Source organism: Engraulis encrasicolus, chromosome 8 (genome assembly GCF_034702125.1).
Source record: "Engraulis encrasicolus isolate BLACKSEA-1 chromosome 8, IST_EnEncr_1.0, whole genome shotgun sequence".
NCBI classification, from domain to species: Eukaryota; Metazoa; Chordata; class Actinopteri; order Clupeiformes; family Engraulidae; genus Engraulis; species Engraulis encrasicolus.
The window spans coordinates 45929816-45949697 of record NC_085864.1 but is presented as its reverse complement, the minus strand read 5'-3'; the positions used below and the strand labels follow the sequence as shown (position 1 = coordinate 45949697).

At 40.2% G+C, this 19882-nt stretch overlaps 1 long non-coding RNA gene across 1 annotated transcript; it reads left to right on the top strand.

The window, feature by feature from the left end:
- The first annotated feature begins 651 nt into the window (after nucleotides 1-651).
- LOC134454700 (uncharacterized) lies at nucleotides 652-19140 on the top strand. Its single transcript, XR_010035891.1, has 4 exons — nucleotides 652-883; nucleotides 16872-16937; nucleotides 18448-18545; nucleotides 18919-19140. It is a non-coding gene; the product is annotated as an uncharacterized LOC134454700 (long non-coding RNA).
- The last annotated feature ends 742 nt before the right edge of the window (nucleotides 19141-19882 follow it).

Genomic DNA, 19882 nt, shown 5'->3' with positions numbered 1-19882 from the left:
CTTGTTTTGAATCTTTGGATGCATCCCTTAAGTTACTTCTTGGCAAGTTGGCAGTGAAGAAGGGAAGGGATATTACAGTTTATCTATAGTGGTTTATACAAAGTACAAACACTTCATCTTGGACATCCCATAATAGTACTGTAGTTGTAATAATATAAATCACCAGTGGAGTGCTGTACTAGCTAATGAAAATTATTCACATTACAACATGGCCATTGAACATTCTGGACCCAGTTATATTATAGAAGGGGCCTTGTTTTAAGAAACTACATTGATTTATTTTTATTTCAATATAGTAAGCTTTTTTCTGTATTGATTGTGTGAGATGTGCTCACAAGGTTGTTGAAACATCTCCCACTATGGCCCATTATTTACTCTCATCCTTTGTGTGTCACAGAACATCAGTCTCTATGTGTGCAATACCCATGTTGTCTAAAGTAGCCTATTTGAAAATGTTGCGTTCAAAAGGTGCCAAGGTATATTGTGGCAAGAACTAGTGTGTCCAACACTATTGCCATGTCTCTTTTCGTTCCTCTCAGTCTTCTACGTTTCTTTTGGACTTCATGGGTCTACACAATTGTCTCTGACATGTAATAAGAGAAACTATGACAGAGAGGAAACCACAGTGTCCGCAACGCACAGAAAGATCAAAATGTTACAGCAGTGCAAGCTTCCTGGAAGGGGTTGCAAACATCATGCAATGAAAAAGAGCATACAAGCAACAAGTATCAGTCTACTGATGGGTGCGGGTGTCACTGACAGTTTTGGTAACCGTCTTTGAGAGAACAGCTGAAGTACTGTATACTTGAAACATGCTATAGCCTTGATGTACGTTACAAATGGGATAACTGATGACTTTTCTCATTTCTATTTTAAGTAGTTGGTGAGTGACTCTTTTACACTTCCTTTCATGTTGATTTAATTATAAGGCTTTGATAAAGTTCTGCTTTGCTCTGTTTTTTAGTACATTCAAATTTTGTACTGTGTATATATGACGGTTAGGTCAGATTTTACAGTGTGAACAGTTATAAGAATTCTAAAACTAATCTAATTAATATCTAATCTAACTAATTATTGCAAATTTTCAATAAACGTTCAACGGCATGTAACGTCATAACGCCATGACGTGCCTGTAACGCATGCGTAATCGTGCCGTGATCCTGGATGGCTATAGATGGCCTAGAGCACGACTTAACCATGCCTGGAAAAATCTGGAAGACAATTCAGGTACAACTCTAATATTATAATTACGCCTGTAAAAACTATGATAAATATAGGATAAGGTTAGGTTTTAGATCTTTCCTCACTAACATGTAAATGTAAGTTAATGGGGGTGTTACTGCAATAAGCCTACTGCCGAGGCCGTGGCAACCCGATACTACTAGCTTACTCATAGTGTGCAGTTAAAAGGACGATGTCGTGGGAAGAACAATAACAACTCATCATATCGTCTTGAGTACTTTTATGAAACAGAAATCATTGCTGAAAGGTTCTGCTTGAGCATTTGGCTTAGGCTACATTTGGCACTGTGATTACACTTTCATTAAGCTAAGGTAGGTTAGCATATATGCTAACATAGCTAGTAGTGTTAGCATACTAGCTGACCCATCACAGATTTGTCTTTAGTCATATTACCTTGAACTGTCTTGGGATTCCGAAAGTAGGAGGCGGGAGACTGGGGTTGGTTGTCACATTTATTTTCAATGGAGTTTTATTTCTGGTGCATAGAATGCCATCAACTTTGATTAAGACAGAGTCCTAATCAAGTATTGAACAATGACATGTTATGTAGAAAGTAGAGATGTACAGGATCCAAGATCCGGTTCCGGATCCGGCAGGATAATAGGGTTTTTCAGACTATCCGGATCCGGCAGGATCTTAAGCAGTGGATCCGGTATCCGGCAGTTACCTAAAAATCAGGATCTGGGGTATCTCTTCTTTTTATGTAGCCTACGCTTTTCAGTCAGTCTTTCACAACCCCAATCGCTGCATGGAGTGAAAGCCCCTTGGCAGCGGCCGTTGAAGGCAGTGTGGCAGTAAGCCAATGAGTTTTAAAAATAGTTTGCGCCAACATAATAAAAAGGGCCCACGTGTGCGAGTTGGCTATGTGTTTCAACCTTTTCGTAGGATGCGGTATCCGGTTCTGGATCCGGCAGGATCCTAAAAATCAGGATCCGGTGCATCCCTAGTAGAAAGTACCAAATTTCAACTGATTTGATGTGACCAGAATTTCTTTCATTCTTTTGTGAAGAAAATGGTGATTTTATTACAATATTCTAATAATGTGAATTCCTCAATTCAGGTTTTTTTTAACTGGAAGGCCAAAATATGTAAAAAAAAAAAAATAATAATAAAAAAATAATAATTAAAAAACAACAATAATAAAATAAAATGAATGATTGGAAAAGTTCAAAAGAACTGTGTCGCAATGAATCTATTTGAACTTGAACATTATTGATGGAATTATGGAAATAAATAAACTTTTTCATGATATTCTAATAATGTGGCCAGGATCTGTATACTATCAGGAGTAATGCCGAAAATGTCATGCTTTTATCATCATCTGTGAAATTCTAATAGGGCCTTGGTTGCTCCATTCCTCCCCCATTTATCCATTAATATACAGTCCCAGGGAAAAGTTTGTACACCCTTTGAAATTTCTTACCTTTCTGTCAAAAATGGTCATAAAACATGGTCTGATCTTCCCGGAAATCACAAGAAGGAACAACCAGAGTCTGCTTTAACTAATTCAACCCAAACATTTACAAGTTTTCATATTTTCATTGGCCATAAGATGTAAACATTCACAGGACAGCAAGGCATAAGTAAGTACACCCTTGCATTCAATAGGTTTTAACCCTAAGTTAGTCGCAATAACCTCAACCAGATATTTCCTGTAGTTGCAGATCAGATTAACAAAACAATCTGGATGTATCTGGTCTCCCTCTTCTTTAGAAAACTGCCTCTCGTCAGCAAGGTTTGTGGGATGTCTGGAGTGCATTGCTTTCTTGACTTCATGCCATATAATCTCAATTTGTTTTTTGTCAGGGCTTTGACTGGGCTATTCCAGAATGTGTATTTCATTATTATGAAGCCATTCTAAAGTCGATTTGCTTCTAAAGTATGGGTTGTTGTCACATTTCAGCACCCATCCTCTTGTGTGCTTCAACTGTGTGACAGACTGCCTCACTTTTTTCTGTTAAACTTCTGAGTTCATTGTTCCACTGATAATAGCAAACTGAAAAGGACCTGAGGCAGCAAGGTAGCCGCATATAATGATGCTCCCGCCACCATACTCAAAGGTTGAGATGATGTTTTGGTGAAGGTGTGGTTCTCCAATTCTTCTCCAAACATGACATTGTGTGTTCCCCTGAACAACTCAACTTTGGTTTCAACGTTGGTCTACATAATATTTTGCAGTAATTCTATGAAGCATATAAATGCTTTTTCGCAAACCTCAAAGGTGCAGCAATATTTTTTGGGACAGAAACCCCATTAATTAAACCCCATAATCTATTCTTGGTTACATCTCCTCTTCTGCGTATGGTGGCGTGAGCATCATTATATGCGGCTACCTTGCTGCCTCAGGCCCTTGACAGTTTGCTATTATCAGTGGAACAATGAACTCAAGTTTATTGTGATATTTTACAGAAAAAAACGTGAGGAAGTCTGTCACACAGTTGAAGCACACAAGAGTATGGGTCCTGAAATGTGACAACAACCTATACTTTAGAAGCAAATCGACTTTAGAATGGCTTCATAATAATGAAATACACATTGTGAAATAGCCCAGTCAAAGCCCTGACAAAAAAACAATTGAGATTATATGGCATGATGTCAAGAAAGCTAGGCCTATGCACTCCAGACATCCCACAAACCTTGCTGACAAGAGGCAGTTCTCTAAACAAGAGGGAGACAAGATAAAAACAGATTGTTTTGTTAATCTGATCTGCAACTATAGGACTGTCAAGTCTGGTTGATGATATTGCAACTAACTGAGGGTTAAAACCTACTTAATGCAAGGGTGTACTTACTTATGCCCTGCTCTCCTGTGAATATTATGGCCTTATGACCAATAAAAATATGATAACATGTAAATGTTTGGGTGGAATTAATTAAAGCAGACTCTGATTGTTCCTTCTTGAGATTTCCGGGAAGATCAGACCATGTTTTATGATCAATTTTGACAGAAATGTAAGAAATTTCTAAGGGTGTACAAACTTTTTCCTGGGACTGTATTTTCCTTCCCTCTATGGGTAAACATGCGTGTGTGGTAGTCTAGAGCAATGTTTCCCAACCAGGGGTACGTGTACCACTAGGGGTACGCGAGCACACTGCAGGGGGTACTTGGAAAGATGTTTTTATAATAACAAATGTATGGAGCAGTCACATCAGGACAGAGAAAGCAATATAGAACCTGAATTAGGGGGTACTCATGGCACAACTAAGAGGTTTAGGGGGTGCGCGAGACAAAAAAGGTTGGGAAACACTGGTCTAGAGCATCTACTACTCTACATCTTAATTTCCAGGAACAATAAAGTTATTCTACTCTAGTATTAACTGTATAGTCTGGCTATTGTTACTACAAAGATCTGTAGGCTTGCTCTGGGCAAGCTGTCATGGTTTCAGAGTTCTCAGTGGGTGGGTGGGCATTATCTGTGTCTATAGAGTACATTTGCAGGATATGCTATTGAGGAGGTTAAAATCACCACTCTTTCCTCTAACTTGCAGCTGTCAGTGGCAAGGCAAATGATTGAACTTGAGTGCTTTTTGCCATTTAAAACATGGCGTTATAATTTTGATGTTACCAATGGCAATGACAGAGTCATAGAGCATTACTAAAGGCCCTGTTATGTCATAGTAGAGTAGTACTATGGTAAGGCCTAAGAAAAATAAAGGTTTGGTTCCGGTTGGTTGTCAGCTTTGGTCATGGGTCGGTCGGATTTTTTTTTTTTTTCCTCCAATTTTTTTTTTTTTCATTTTTTTTTCATGTCCGACACCCCCAACCCCCCACATGCGCCAGATTTCGTCATAAACGTTGTTGGAACAATGCCAAGGACGATAGTGGAGTGAGGCATACAACTAAAGTTAAAATGAAATATAATAAGCATGAGCCAATTATAGGCCTACTGACCGTCACCGAAATGAGGATATGATGCGTAATAGCCTACCGTTTCTGGCAAAACTTGTCCAGCTGTCAGTTGCCTGACACTGCTATTTTAACTCCTGTAGGCCTATGTCCCGTTTACTTTTTTATTCCTTTCCATCATCCGTTGTAGACCATATTTTCATTGGGATGAAGGTTCTGGCTTGCAAACATTCTATTTACTCACTTTTTTGTTTTACGCGAGGATGTAGACACCTGAGGCGATATGAATGTTTTAATGAAGGGCGATTGAGAGGCAACATCGTCATTGCCATTAAATCATTATTGTAGGAAACTGTAGTCCTAGGTCTTCATCGAACAGTCGTATTTGTGGCGACATCATCGTTCATTTCAATTTCATTATTTGGAGGAGGTGCGGAGAGTGAGACAGTGACAGGCGCCCTGCTCCTGTGCAATGGTGGAGGGACACGCAGGGAGAGAGAGAGCGAGAAAATAACGGGCGCAGGCCAACGGACTTCTTGGTTAACCAAGTCTTGTGGTAAATGAAAGAATGAAGGAAAACTTGGGCAAAGCATTCCCCTTCTCTCATATTAACTTATTTTCCAAGGTATTGATACAGTGCTACTTAATAGTAGTCTATTGCTATAACGAGTTATGCATCTCGTCGAACATGCAGCGCGACTGAATGGAAGCCCTTTTCTAACACGACGAGACAATATCAATACATTCACAAATCGTGGATACTCACAATGTTGTCTGTGTGTTGCATTTCGAGGCGGGTGGTCAGGCTGTGTCAGTGTCGGGTGAGGTAAGGCTATTGACTTATTATTTGACAGGCATTTTCGCCAGGTTCCCAAACTATCCTACATCGTAGGCTATTAGTCGGCAAGAACGCTATGAGGCAAGTTTTTTTTAAACTTACGAGCTACAACGACTACCAATTAGCATGTTGTAGCATAATAATTAGCCTATAACGTGACCGAGTAGGTGCGCAACTCTGCAGTGACATTTGGGGTTTTCTAATATCAAGCCGGCGGCCCTTATGGCGCGCGCGTGTGTGTTGCTCCTGTGGATAGTCATGCGATGCAAATTCAGTAACTTGCAGGCAGGTAGAAAGTGAGAGATGGCGAGTTATGGGAATGAAGAAACGTTTTGTGTCTTGTCTAGAACAACCGTCCACACAACATCGATATTTTTTTGAGGATTCCAAAAACTCAAAAAAATATTTTTGGTCGCACAAAAAATGATAGGGTCGGTCGGCAACCGGAACCAGAACATTATTTTTTCTAGGCCTAATTAACCTTTAAATGACTATTACAGCGTGCCACTGGAGGTATGGCCTGCATTACGGGGCTACACCTGACCCAAATTGGAGACAGTCAGCTTCACTATACCAACTTACTCACAAAATTGTACTCAATATCACAGGAAATAATGGGCAATCCAGGTCAACGTTTGTTCAGAACACTGCTATTTACTTGTATCCCCTTGATGCACACCGTACCTCCAGTGGCACACTGTAATAGTCATTGAACTACACAATTCAAAAGACACCGCACACTGCTTACTTTTCTTTACTTTATTTTTCGGAGCGAAAAAGGACTGGCGCTCTGAAAAATAAATCAAGAAAAGTAAGCAGTGTGCAGTGTCTTTTGAATTTTGCTCATTGATTCACCTTCTCCTGCCTCACACCTGCACCTGCATTACTGAGGGCTTGTGCACAAGGACTCTCTTGAACTTTAGTCATTGAACTACCTTAACTACCATAGCGCTACAATACTATGACACAACACAGGCCCTTTAGCAATGCACCACGACTTGGTCATTACCATACTGGTAACAACAAATTTATAAAGCCGTGTCTTAAGGGGTTAGAGTATCTTGTTTATGTATTATGTGTTAGTATTTATATACTTGTCAAATGCCTAGGGGCATCGGTATTCCTGCTTGTTGGACAATGCTAAAATACACCCCCTTTGACTTTCATGTATGGTGATGTCATTTTGATGACACAAATGGCCCTAGTGGGGTCGTAGGCATGTGCATTTTTTGTCAGTCATTTCAAATTTGTGTTAAAGTTTGGTTTTCACTCCCAAGTTGAAGTTTAGGGTCTATAGAACAATTTGGGTTCGAGTGTCAAACACACAGATAACAAAATGGCCTGCGGGGGGCGCTCTAAAATATATAAACTGCTATAACTTTTTATTAGTTTAACCAAATTTAACATATGAGGTATGCATGGATTCGGCATTAAGAGGAGGAGCTGGTGAGCTAAGTCTTTGGTTACCAGATTAAAGACACACTATGTCATAAACACACTTTTAGCCCATGGACAGCAAAATTCAGGGTTTTTTAAGATAAAGGGTGGAAATGCCCTCCAAGTTGCAATGAAACATCATTTATTGTTACAAGTTATTGTAAATTAAGCCTGGTATATCATTCAACTTGATTTGTTCAGAATATCCCTGAAGCACAAAGATACCTAGGATACCTATACGCAAATATGGCTGCATAAAGCCTATGTGATATTTAGGACCCAACTTACAACTTTGAGTTTCTGAATTTAGGATCACGAGTATCAACTTTATTCAATGAAGCCATATTCTATTCACACATAAAATCACAAAAAAACGTTATATCTGGAAGAAAATAAATCAATAATAACAATAATAATAATAATAATAATAATAATAAGACTGCATTTCCGGAGAGACAATGCTATTGGTATGCTTGCGGATTATGCACACACACAGAGCTGTTGTATACACACACAGAAACACGAGGGAAAGAGATAGAGGTGTGTGTGTGTGTGTGTGTGTGTGTGTGTGTGTGTGTGTGTGTGTGTGTGTGTGTGTGTGTGTGTGTGCGCGCGTGCGTGTGCATGTGTGTCTCTGTGTGAGAGAGAGAGAGAGATGTGTGTGTGTGTGTGTGTGTGTGTGCGTGTGTGTGTGTGTGTGTGTGCGTGCGTGTGTGCGTGCGTGTGCGTGCATGTATGGAGATGCTTCAGGTGCCTTTCAGCAATGGGTGGGTAGGGAGAGGTAAGGGTGGGATTCTAACCTGCAACCCTCTGACAGACCAACACCCTACCCAGTAGGCCACTGCCACTTACTGACAGCAGAGGTCTAAAGTTCTACAAGGCTGCATGTGTGTGTGTGTGTGTATGACTGAAGATTCTAAAGGTGACAGTTTGGCAGTCAATAGCTGAGTAATATGTGCAGTCTTATTTTTACGCTGTCATATCTCCAAAAGTTTTGCAAGTTGTCAGATGATATTGACACACACATGGCACAAACCTGCTCTTCATGTCAAAGCTGAGATCACTTTTCTTGGCCAAATGGTTCAGTCAAAAAATGGACATATTCAGGCCTATGCGCTGAGCTGTTCACACATTTTTTTGTAAGTGAATGGGGTCACATCATAGGGATTTTAAAACTGCTCTCTTTGTAACACTTTTAAGAGTTGGCTTATGATATTCACACAGTTTGTATTCAGAGCCAATACCTCTCTGACAATGCCTTTACCTAGTTGATACAAAAACCCCAGGACAGGTCACCTCTCACTCTAACTGCCACAGTTTGTGACATTATCATCTTGACCATTCTACCATTCATTTCAATGAGGGGGAAAACAGAGAGAAAACTGAGGAAAAACAAGTCTGGTGAACGAATGAAAGGGGGTAGGCCAGCGAAAAATACTCCACCCTGAGACCTTTTCGAGCCGTTCGTTTTGGCACTCGAACCGTGTCTCTATCTCGAACGCTGCAACTATTCAAAGCCTCTGTATTAATGAATGGCGATTCCCATATGCCGAGGTGAACGGAAAAATGTAGAATAATAATAAACTGTTGATGAACAATTAATATGCTTTCCCGCAAGCATACTAAATAAACTGTTGGGGAACAATTAGCATGCTGGCTGGGGGCAAGCAGAGGCATTTGGCAAGCATACTAAATAATACTATAGGACTATTTCATACATGGTAGACACAATCATCTGCTCTGGGAACTGTCCATTTGTTACCAGCGTAGTTGACAGGAATGAAAACCGTTCTTATTATCTGCATTTGCCAGAAATGCCTGCCAATCTGGTAACAAATGAACAGTTCCCAGATTTGGACTACACTACCAAAGATGCCGTTGCCAAAGATGTTTTCCAACTAGAGGTGAAGTGCAGCTGTACTAGTACTTGTACAAATAGACCTGCCAGATCTCAGTGCAAGTGCATGAAGGCAGAGTTAAAGTGCACACGTCTGTGCAAGTGCACATACAATTTCTAAGACTGACCACTGACTGTTTTTGCATCTGTTCTCTGTCATAGTTATTGTAGAGTGGAGTATTGGAATATTAAATGTTAGCCCTATGGTCTTCTGTTTACTTTTAGAATGCAAGAAAAAATGATGTTTCCCATAGTATTTATCATCATCATCATCATCATCATTATTATTAATATTATTATTACTATTATTATTATTATTATTGATTTATTTTCTTCCAGATATAAAGTGTTTAAGTTGTGAATAAAATGATGGCTTGATTGAAAAAAAAGCTGGTACTCATGATCCTAAATTCATAAACTCAAAGTTGCAAGTTGGGTCCTAAATATCACATAGGCTTTATGCAGCTATATTTGTGTATATGTATCCTAAGTATCTGTGTGCTTCAGGGATATTCTGAACAAATCAAGTTAAGTGATAACCCAGGCTTTATTTACAATAATTTGTAACAATAAATTATGTTTCATAGCAACTTGGAGGGCATTTCCACCCTTTATCTTAAAAAAGCCCGGATTTAGCTGTCCATTGGCTAAAAGTGTGTATATTACATATTGTGTCTTTAATCTGGTAACCAACTATTTAGCCCACCGATTTCTCCTCTTCATGCTGAATCCATACATACCTCATATGTTAAATTTGATTAAACTAATAAAAAGTTATAGCAGTTTATACATTTTAGAGCACCCCCCCGCAGGCCAGTTTGTTATCTGTGTGTTTGACACTCGAACTCAAATTGTTCTATAGACCATAAACTTCAACTTGGAAGTGAAAACCAAACTTTAACATCAATTTGAAATGACTGAGCCTATTACGACCCCACTACCCTCATTTTACCTCCAATATCTTAAAGAAACACTATGCAACTTTTTCATAGTCATGAAATGGCTTGGAACTCAGGGTTTTGCTTGACTGACCCGTTATGGCGAAAATGGGAATATTTCCATCACCATCTGGTGGTTCTGCTCCGAAACAGCACTTGCAGTTTTGCCTGGAGGCGCCGCGCTCTTTGTTGTTGTAGCATTTGTGGCCGCTAGGGGCGTCTAGATTTCTATGGTGTATGAGTGGAACGAATGAGAGACCCATTCCTCTTCGTTTGCTAACTAAACAGCAGCAGCTCGCTGAAAGCTGGCTACTTGCTAGCTGATTGTAAAATATCACGCTGGCATGCAGCGAAAACAACGAATGGGACTGCAAATAAATCACGAGCTAATTGAGATGAAAGGTTTGGACAGGCAAATAAATCGCTTATGTGAACATTGGAAAAGGGCTTCAAAACGGAGAGAACCGAACGCCAAAAGAGCAAATATGTGGATTGTATCACTCATTCACTGCACTGGGCATTAGCATTCTCAAAGTCCACGCCACCTCGTTTTAGTTTACAAAGCTACACAAATGTATACGAGTTGAAATCTGATGGCGCACATTTTACTTGATGTCAAAGGACACAATCAGTCGAGCGAGGCTAAAAATGGTGTTGCCGATCAAGAGGAAACAAAACGTGATCTCTACCGCCGGTTTATGGGTGTCCACTTTCACTTTCAACACCACATGATAAAAACGCGTCTTGTCACCTCGACTTGGAAATCAAATCTTTATTATTACAACAAAATAAGCAATAGGCCTAGCCTTTTGTCTCCTCGTTCTCCTAATGTACAGGCACTATATAGTTACTGGAAATGTGAAATAAAGACGGGGATATCTGCCGGGAACAAGTGGATCAAATAATAGTATCCATCTGAAGGAAGTGCAAACGTGATTGCAGTTGTGTGAAGTGAATAGACGAAGCAGCAAACTCATAAGCAAGGGGGAGAATCGCTGATAAAGCCCCTTAGAAGTGGAGAGAGCTGAATGCAAGGAAGGGAATCTGGCTAATTACAGAAGACGAAGAAATTTAATTCGCACATAATCTCGAAGCCAATGTCTGTCTAATTTAGTTCAATGCACATTTTCGGCAGAACCACTAGAGGCCGCCATAAAGTTGTTTACATCGGTGTGTTTATGTCAAAGTTGCATTGGATATCTTTAAAGGATAGAGTTATATTATTCTGTGAGGTGCATACCCTCTAACAATGTTATCTTTGTATAGTCTTGAACATAATTGTTATGCATAGAAGGCCTTAACATGTTCACTATTTTACATCAATTTCTCTTTACTTATGTCCATCTGATGATATTGCTAATTAATTACCTGATTAATAACTAGAAAACATAGATAGTATGCTTTCAAGGCCTATATTTCCATTGACCTCCAACTTCAAACTGAGAACACCTTCATGCTGATAAAGACAAACAAATGGTATTTTGAACAAAGCTCAGCTGTACATTTCCATTACACTTGGATCATAAAATGCATGTTTGTTTTTCATACAGTACATGTAAATATCCTGACATCAATGACCTCTGGTTGACCTCTAAGGTCAAACTGAGAACATTCTCACATCTTAAATGATACGTCAATAAAGTCTGGAGCGAACCCTAATAATTGTTTAGTTTACATGTAGGATAGTAATATAAAATAACTTTAAAAATGGGGTTAAGTGCATAGCATAGGACTATACCTTGAAGTAATAATGAGAGGTCATAAGTTGTTTGGCAAATTAAAGTGTATATCTCAGGTTAATTTTTATTCAAAATAATGGACTTCCTTTGATAGTTCTACCACTTGAACAATTATCCATCATTTTTTTCATGCAACAGGGCATCAGAAAATGAAATATAATGAGGAAAAGTGTGTATTTTCAGTAACGTGTTCAAAGAATTCTAATCTATTGTGTGACGTCAGGCGAGTCCATTCAGTAGCCCGCAGTAGCGGTAGCCCTGCATTCTGTACGGTGTGTGATTGAATTATGCCGTACGGGTATGAAATAAATATCATTGGCAATATTATATCATGACCGCTACAGGGTGCCATGTGACCGTGAGGCAGTAAAATAGCCTACCAGTGTTCGAACTATGCCAAAAAAAAATGGGGGGGTTACGATTGCGCTTGCCTCAAAGTGCGAGTCTCGAAAGCTTGAATTTGGAGAAGTAGGCCTACCATGTGATTTAAAATTTCAAGTAGGCCTACACTACAAATTACCAGACATTGTTAGTATCAACCTTTAGTAGGTCTATCACGCCATTTCAGCATCATGTCCAAGTGGGAAAGAATGTAAACAGCGACAAATAATAAATAAATAAAACCGTTTGGGTGAATCATTCGCTCCAAGCTTTTTAACGGCAAGGTGCAAAGCAGTCGGCTGCATTGTAAGAGTGCCAGAGATTACCAAATTCAAACGACTGCAAAGCAATCTGTCTGGGCACAGCGGAAAGCACCTGTGCGGTCCACACGGCCGTCAGCAGAAAACGAATGAATCTCCCTTGCAATACGTCCGAGAACATCAGTACACCGTATGTCAAATGGCGCATTTGTCTACTTGTTTCGAGCACCACGTTTCATTGTCATTGCCGCGAGTTTCTGACAAACCACATAGTTCAGCTGCACCACGTGACACTATCATAGACAACATGATGAAGCGCCCCCCTCACGTTTGACATCCTCGGGCCGAAGTCTCATAAGGGGGTAAAGACCGTGAACATGACACACACTTCACAGTGGTGTTGGTGAAAACGAAACGAAGTTGCCTCCCACGGCCCAAACGCAAAATAATGCCGAAAATTGAATGCCCCCTCAGTTGTCCTGGCTAGGGCAACTGGCGCGTTATCACTGCTTCTTATTCAATGTAGCAGCACTTGCATTGTACTCGCGCTGCACTTGTCTCACAATGCAATCAGCTGCGTGCTCCGGGCCAAATAGTCAACTCTCCCACCTTGTGGACACAGAAGGGAACAATTTGAAGAACGCGTTTCAGACGGACGGACAGACATAGCCTACCCTCATTATAGAGATGCTGGGACGCATCTAAAAACGTGGACCCAACGCGCGTAGTATAATAGAGACTGAAAAGATACAACCAAAAGGCTCTACTCGAAGGCTCCAGCCAACGCTGTTGAAAGATTGTTTGCCTCTCTCCCTGGCCATCTGAATGAGATGCTTTTATCAAACGTCAAATCTACATAGGCCTATAGGCTAGTTTTGGTATTTATGTTTATATTTGATCTGGCGACTATTGTTGTTTTACTGTCTTGCTTGAACCGCTCTGTTTGGATTACTTGAAGACTTTCCATGGATTATCCTGCATCGTCTCAGTGCCGTGAGTAACCTGGAACATAAGTAGGCTATATCATCAGAGGTGAGCTTAGTCACTTTTGGCCGCGAGAGACTTGGAAGGCGCTACATTTGCGCCACACAACGTGGATTATTGAAACTGAAGACTTGATTTCTTCTATATGGATACTTTCGTTTGGTAGGCCTATAATTACGGACAGTGCAGTTTTTTGTGACACTCTGACTTTTTTTTTTTTTTCAAGGAATATAGGTTAACTGAAATAGTCCCGCCGCCGCGTGGGTTAGGCTACCTATGCTATTGATTTGTGACACGCATGTGGGTGACCTTTAGGACTATTGAAGTTGCATGTAATTCTATAGAACAGTCGAAGGAAATTGAAATAGGCCATGTGATTTTTACAACAGCGACATGACTCGGGAGGTATAGGCCTACTTTAGCCTACTGTTTTGCACCTATAAAGTTTGACGCGATTTCAGCACCATGGACAGTCACTCCCCAGTCGGGCGAATAGCACCACATTTTAGGCTACGCAGATCATTTCCCGTTTGTGCTGTTTGTAATTTAGGTAGCCTATTGCATTTAGCTGACACGATATTTAAAATGGCAGTTAATTAAAAATGATTAAAAGCAAGCCCAAAAATATGAAGGGACTAGTCAAAAAAAAGAAGCCCATGTCGCATAGTCTAGCCTATAGGCTAGGTCCAAGCAGAATTTGCAACCCTGCATGAATAGCATTTCTACTAAAACTAGTTGGCCAAAAGTTACTAAATCATTTGGAAGTTGTTACAGTGCCCTGCATGAGAAAAGCCGCACGATTACAGTTGCGATTTCTATTATAGACCTGCAGGCCACGGCCGTTATATCATTAGTGATCGTCACCTCGCCTATGTAAAATTCCAGGCAAATAAAATTAGAACGTTCACCCATGGCCTCGCCTGACGTAGTCGCCAGGTTACGGTTAAACCCACATTTGCCACAACAAACAACAAAAATCGTTGTTTAACATCGTTTTTGGAGGGACTTATATATGTGGATCATTTATTGAATACAGTGTGTACACATTGATCCAAAGTAGTGGTTAACCTGCGATATACACTTTAAGCACAAGTTCAGGGGACCATTCCATCATTAGCAGCGCTTACGTGCACACTGTAAGCCGAGTATGCAATGTGATGGATGTGTTAATGATTCGATGCAAAAACATTCCATTTTACAACTGTGTGTAGAGTTAATATAATTTTGTCGGATTTGCATATGTAATGCATATGTATATAGTTTTGCCTATTTGGTGTGAGGGTGTATCTACACACAGTTTTGCTGATTTGGTGTGAGATTTATGCTAATTCTGTAAAACTGTAATAGATAGATTTCCAGGCAACGTCACACGGTAACAAAAGGTAACAACTGCGCATGCGAGGGGCAGAAAGCCGCTCAGTTCATTTTTTATTGTTTTCTATCGACGCTGTGGATAACTTGTCTAAGAAAGTGGGATTTTAAGATGCTGATCTATTTTCAACTGTACTTGCAGAGTTAGTTATGTGATCGGGATGATTTGTATACCTTGCACAGGGCATCCGTTTTTTTAGGAAATGTAGGTTTTAATGAGTTTAAAGGTTTTTTGTGGTAAGGCAGGTTGTTGCACCATAGCATTTTGATGTATTGTTATTGTAACAGACTTTAGCACTGTCTTAATGATATTGATTATACACTGGAGAGGGCATTCATATTGTTAATAACCGAATTACCAACTTCCAACTGTAATTTGATCCTAGTTGTTTTAAAACTGGTAACTTGCTTTAGCAAGCTCACACACTAGTGGTGGTGCTAGCTAGCGAAAGCTAGCATAAACGATTGCAATGTTATGACACAGATGTTTAAGTTATTATAGATCTGTTGTCCGTTTTTCATCTCCTTACAATTGAAATACAAAATGTAGATTAATCTACAAGTAGAGTCTTGAGATCTAGTAGCAATGCAACATCAGAAATGGGCTGATTTTGTCCAGGTAATGTAGCGCGCTAGCTAGCTAGCAACGCTTATTGAGATTCGGTAGGTTGCATTGCTAGCAAGCTGTACTGTTTCAAATGGTTTATATGTCAGGTCATATATTCAACAATACCCCCCCTTCAACTTAAATTTACATTTTATGTAAGATGGGAGACTCATGTCTGACTTGGAGGTAGTGGTTAGTTGTCCAGCTAACACGCTAACGTTCGCTGCTAGCTAGCTAGCTAACGTGTAGCTATTAGTTATTAGATGTTCAAATTCACCAGGTTATTTATTTGGTACGGTCGCCTTTCCGTTGAAATGCCGGTTAATCAAGTGTATGAACATATATTCTATGAACCACTATCTGGCAAAAGTTGCACAAGCAGATGTTTACATTTTGTATGTATCTCGTCAAGTCTGCACCAAGCACAAACAGCACACTGCCTGAAGTTGTAAGCACTCCTGTTATGGCACATGGATAGGGTTGCCAACTGTCAATGAAAAAAATACGGGACACTTCATCGTGCCGGGGGTCTGGGGGTCGTCCCCCAGAAAATTTTGCATTTCTTAGATGTAATTTCCTGCATTCTAACGTCCCGTGTCCCGTTTCAGTTCAATACGGAACCCGTACTTTTATCTCTAAATACAGGACGATTCCGTATTTCAAGGGACGGTTGGCAACCCTACACATGAATGATCGTTTTACATCCAAGCAAGATCCTTTGCCCTCTCGCTCACTCCCCCCTTTTCCTCAATGTAGTGTACAAAAACATCGGAGAAGAAACGTTGTCACCTTTGATCAAGCACGTTTTTACCAACATCAGTGTGTCAGCCCATTGGCAGCCTTCAGATCTAATGCCATTAGAACTGTAAATATCCTGCCTTTTTATCATGAAACCTAGACCTAGGAAAGGCTGTAGGTGGCAAAATTACGATTGGGGATGGGTCGGGAGAGTGTGTACCGGCCGTTTTTTATTTTAAAAAGAGCAACTAGCAAAATAACAAAAAGTAACACACGTAGATTTTAACAGAGCTGTATACTGTTTTTCTATGGCCGTAGAAGCCTTTCTGCCCCTTGTCGCCGTGCGCAGGCGCGCTGTTAGTAAACATGAAATCTATCTATAAAGCAGCGGGAGGTGAAAGGCCAAATCATTGCACACTTTTTTTCTAACCATTTACAAAAGAAGCCATCTTGTTATGTTCAGCATCAACAAACTTACTTCCCCTAGCATTCCAATGCTGATGACGTGTGTGTGTGTGTGTGTGTGTGTGTGTGTGTGTGCGCACGCATGTGTGTAGCTATCATCAACTACATGTGTATATTATTTTCCCAGGATCAGTGGAACAGGCTGTGGCTATGCCTGCCTGGCGTTCACAGACCACTTGCACACCGTACTGAGGTACTGATTTCATTGATTAATTCAGTCTTAAAATCTATACATTTCCCCTGGAAATCCAATATTAATACAATTGTTTTTATTTTTTTTAACTGATGGGTAGTGCCTGGCGGGTTAAAAGAATTAAATCAAAAATATGTATAACCAACGTAACGTGTGCCATGTGCGTAACGCTCTTTTGTGGGGGATAACGTTGTGGATAAATCAAGGCAAGTGCCTGTTGATGTTTTTCCTTTAACCCCTTAGCGCAGCACTATGGCTCTCTGTAATGTCATAGCAATGTTGTTATGATGTAGTTAAGCATTTTCAGCAAGTGAATAGGGTCGCCGGCGACCCCTGCTGCAGTAAGAGGCTACAGCCACATCCAGGGCTGGATTAAGATAGCCTGGGGCCCCTAGGCTACAGGTTGCTCTTGGGCCCCCCGGAAGACAAATATTGCGACAAATGTACATAGACAGTGTCATAATTAATGAGCAAGAGACTAAAGATAACATGTCTACCAACTGTATTGAGATCACAACAGATACATTTTCAACATTCACAATTCAGCGACTTTTTCACTGTTGGTCAATCATGAGGGCCCTGGCAGGTGGGCCCCCCTAGGCTTCAGCCATATTCAGCCTGTACAATAATTCGGCCCTGGCCACATCACAATGGAATGCTCCTTAAAGCTGTGGCTTTTAAAAAACAGCTTTATCAAAAAAAAAAAAAAAAAAGGGAATTGTAACCACTGTATGGTGATGACAATGTTTTATGGTCAATGTTTTTGTTTTTTATTTTTTTTAATATTTAGCTTGGGGGGGTGCGGGTGGGTGTGTGGGTGGGGGGGGGGGGGGAGTGCAGGGGACATGCCATATGAGTGATTTGTTTGTTGTTGTTATGTGTATTTCATTTGTTTTTGACTGCTTTATTTCATTATTCTATTGTATTGTATTTTATTTTAATGTCAGGGACTACAGATGCAAATTAGCCTAAGGCTAACTCTGGTACAATGCATGAAATGGAAACATTTATGTTTTAATTGTACATGGTCCCAATAAACTGAATTGAATTGAACTGTAGACTAGTGTTGTTCACGGTCAACATGCCGAAGACGTGTTGTAGTTGTCGACTGTTCAAATGATATAGCCAAACAGCCGTGGCTGAAGCATGGACTGCGTTTATTTAGGCTAGCCAATGTTGCATCCAAGTTAATGAGACATTCGGCTTGCTTTCCCCCAAAAGGGGCGGGGCCATTCGTTCACGAACAAAGCACCCGGAATATACGTATCCAATGATCCTTGGGGCCAGGGCAATAAACCTTAATGCTGCACCCAAAGTGGTAGTTGACATTGCAAACAACTTTCACCAATAAAACCCTATCCTATACTCTCATCGATCTGTGAATGTTTCTGAATTTGAAAAATATGAAGCATTTCTCTGTAATGTACTGCTGATATGAACAAGAGAACAAGTTTCACAGGTCATTCGGTGGCACAGAGGCAAATCAGATCTAATATAATATTTCTGACAGGTTCCAACACAGTGCGAGGAGAATCCTAGTGGGAATGGTGGTCAAGTCATCTACGACGATAACTCTTATCCTATGAGTATGGATTGTCAGCAGGGTGGGTAAGTAAAATATCTCTTTTAGTTCTGTCCATCTGGCCAAGTAAAAAAAAAAAAAAAAAAACTTGGGAGGTTGCTGTGAATGTTTGCAAACATCTAGCCCAGTCTACATCATGGTCTTTCTCTCTCCATTGTAGGCCTACTGTAAACATTGCACAGGAATATGGACTAATGATTAACACAAATTTGTCACTGAATTTTTCCTTAGCACCGCAATATAGCAGCTAAAATGTCAATAATACATTAATGCATAAATACATTATGATATACACAAGTTCCCCTACATCAAGACAGCCAAATACACAGGCACAGTGTGCTGTAGTTTGCTGAAACTTAAAATCTGCATGCGTATAAATGTCCCTTTCTTTTGTTGCAGGAATGTTGAGCTGCTGCTGCCTGGACCTGTTGCCTGCCATAGGACACCAGATGTAATTTAGCAGCTACGCTGTCCCTTCTGAGCTCCAGCATATTCCAGTCCATTCCACTGTACTGCTCACCCTGCTTCTACAACATGCTCTCCGCCAGCAACAGAAACAAACTCATAAAAATAACATACACAGCATCGAAAATCATTCACTAACCCAAACACCCCAGAGATTATAAGCTAGATATATAGTTACAACTGGGTCATTTCACGTGAAATCAGACACTTTGGGACCCGACCGACACAGATTTCAATCATACTTGCTGTGACTATTTAGTAGCAAGGTAGCACCCCAGAACTGCATTTGTGTGAATCTGACACCAATATTAAGGGAGAAACAGACCAGCAAATGTTTACATATGAGGTTAGGACACTATGCATTTATGATCATTCATATTCTCAGGGTTGTTGTGTTCCATGCTGTTTGTGTAATTTGTAGTGCCAGAAAAGAGCTTTCAAACAACACCTCAGACATATTTTTGTGACTTACACTGACGGATATAATCAAGGCTGAATGTATAGTGTCCTACCCCCATATGCTAAACTTGGCTAGTCTGTTTCTCCCTTAATATTGGTGTCAGATTCATACAAATGCAGTTCTGGGGTGCTCCCTTGCTACTAAGCAGACACAGCAAGTATGATTGAAATCTGTGTCGGTCGGGTCCCAAAGTGTCTGATTTCATGTGAAATGACCCAACTGTATATCATGAAGCTAAAATACAGTACATCATGAAGCATTATGATTGTAGCCTTAATGCTTTGTGACTACGATGTGCATTAAAACTATGAATACACTCATTTTGCTCTATTTAACCCATGCAATCTAAATTAAAGCTTTCTTTAGCATCTTTCCAGCCATATGACTCATTTTTTTGTCCCCAATATACTTTGTACACTGCCCAGATAGCCACTGGAC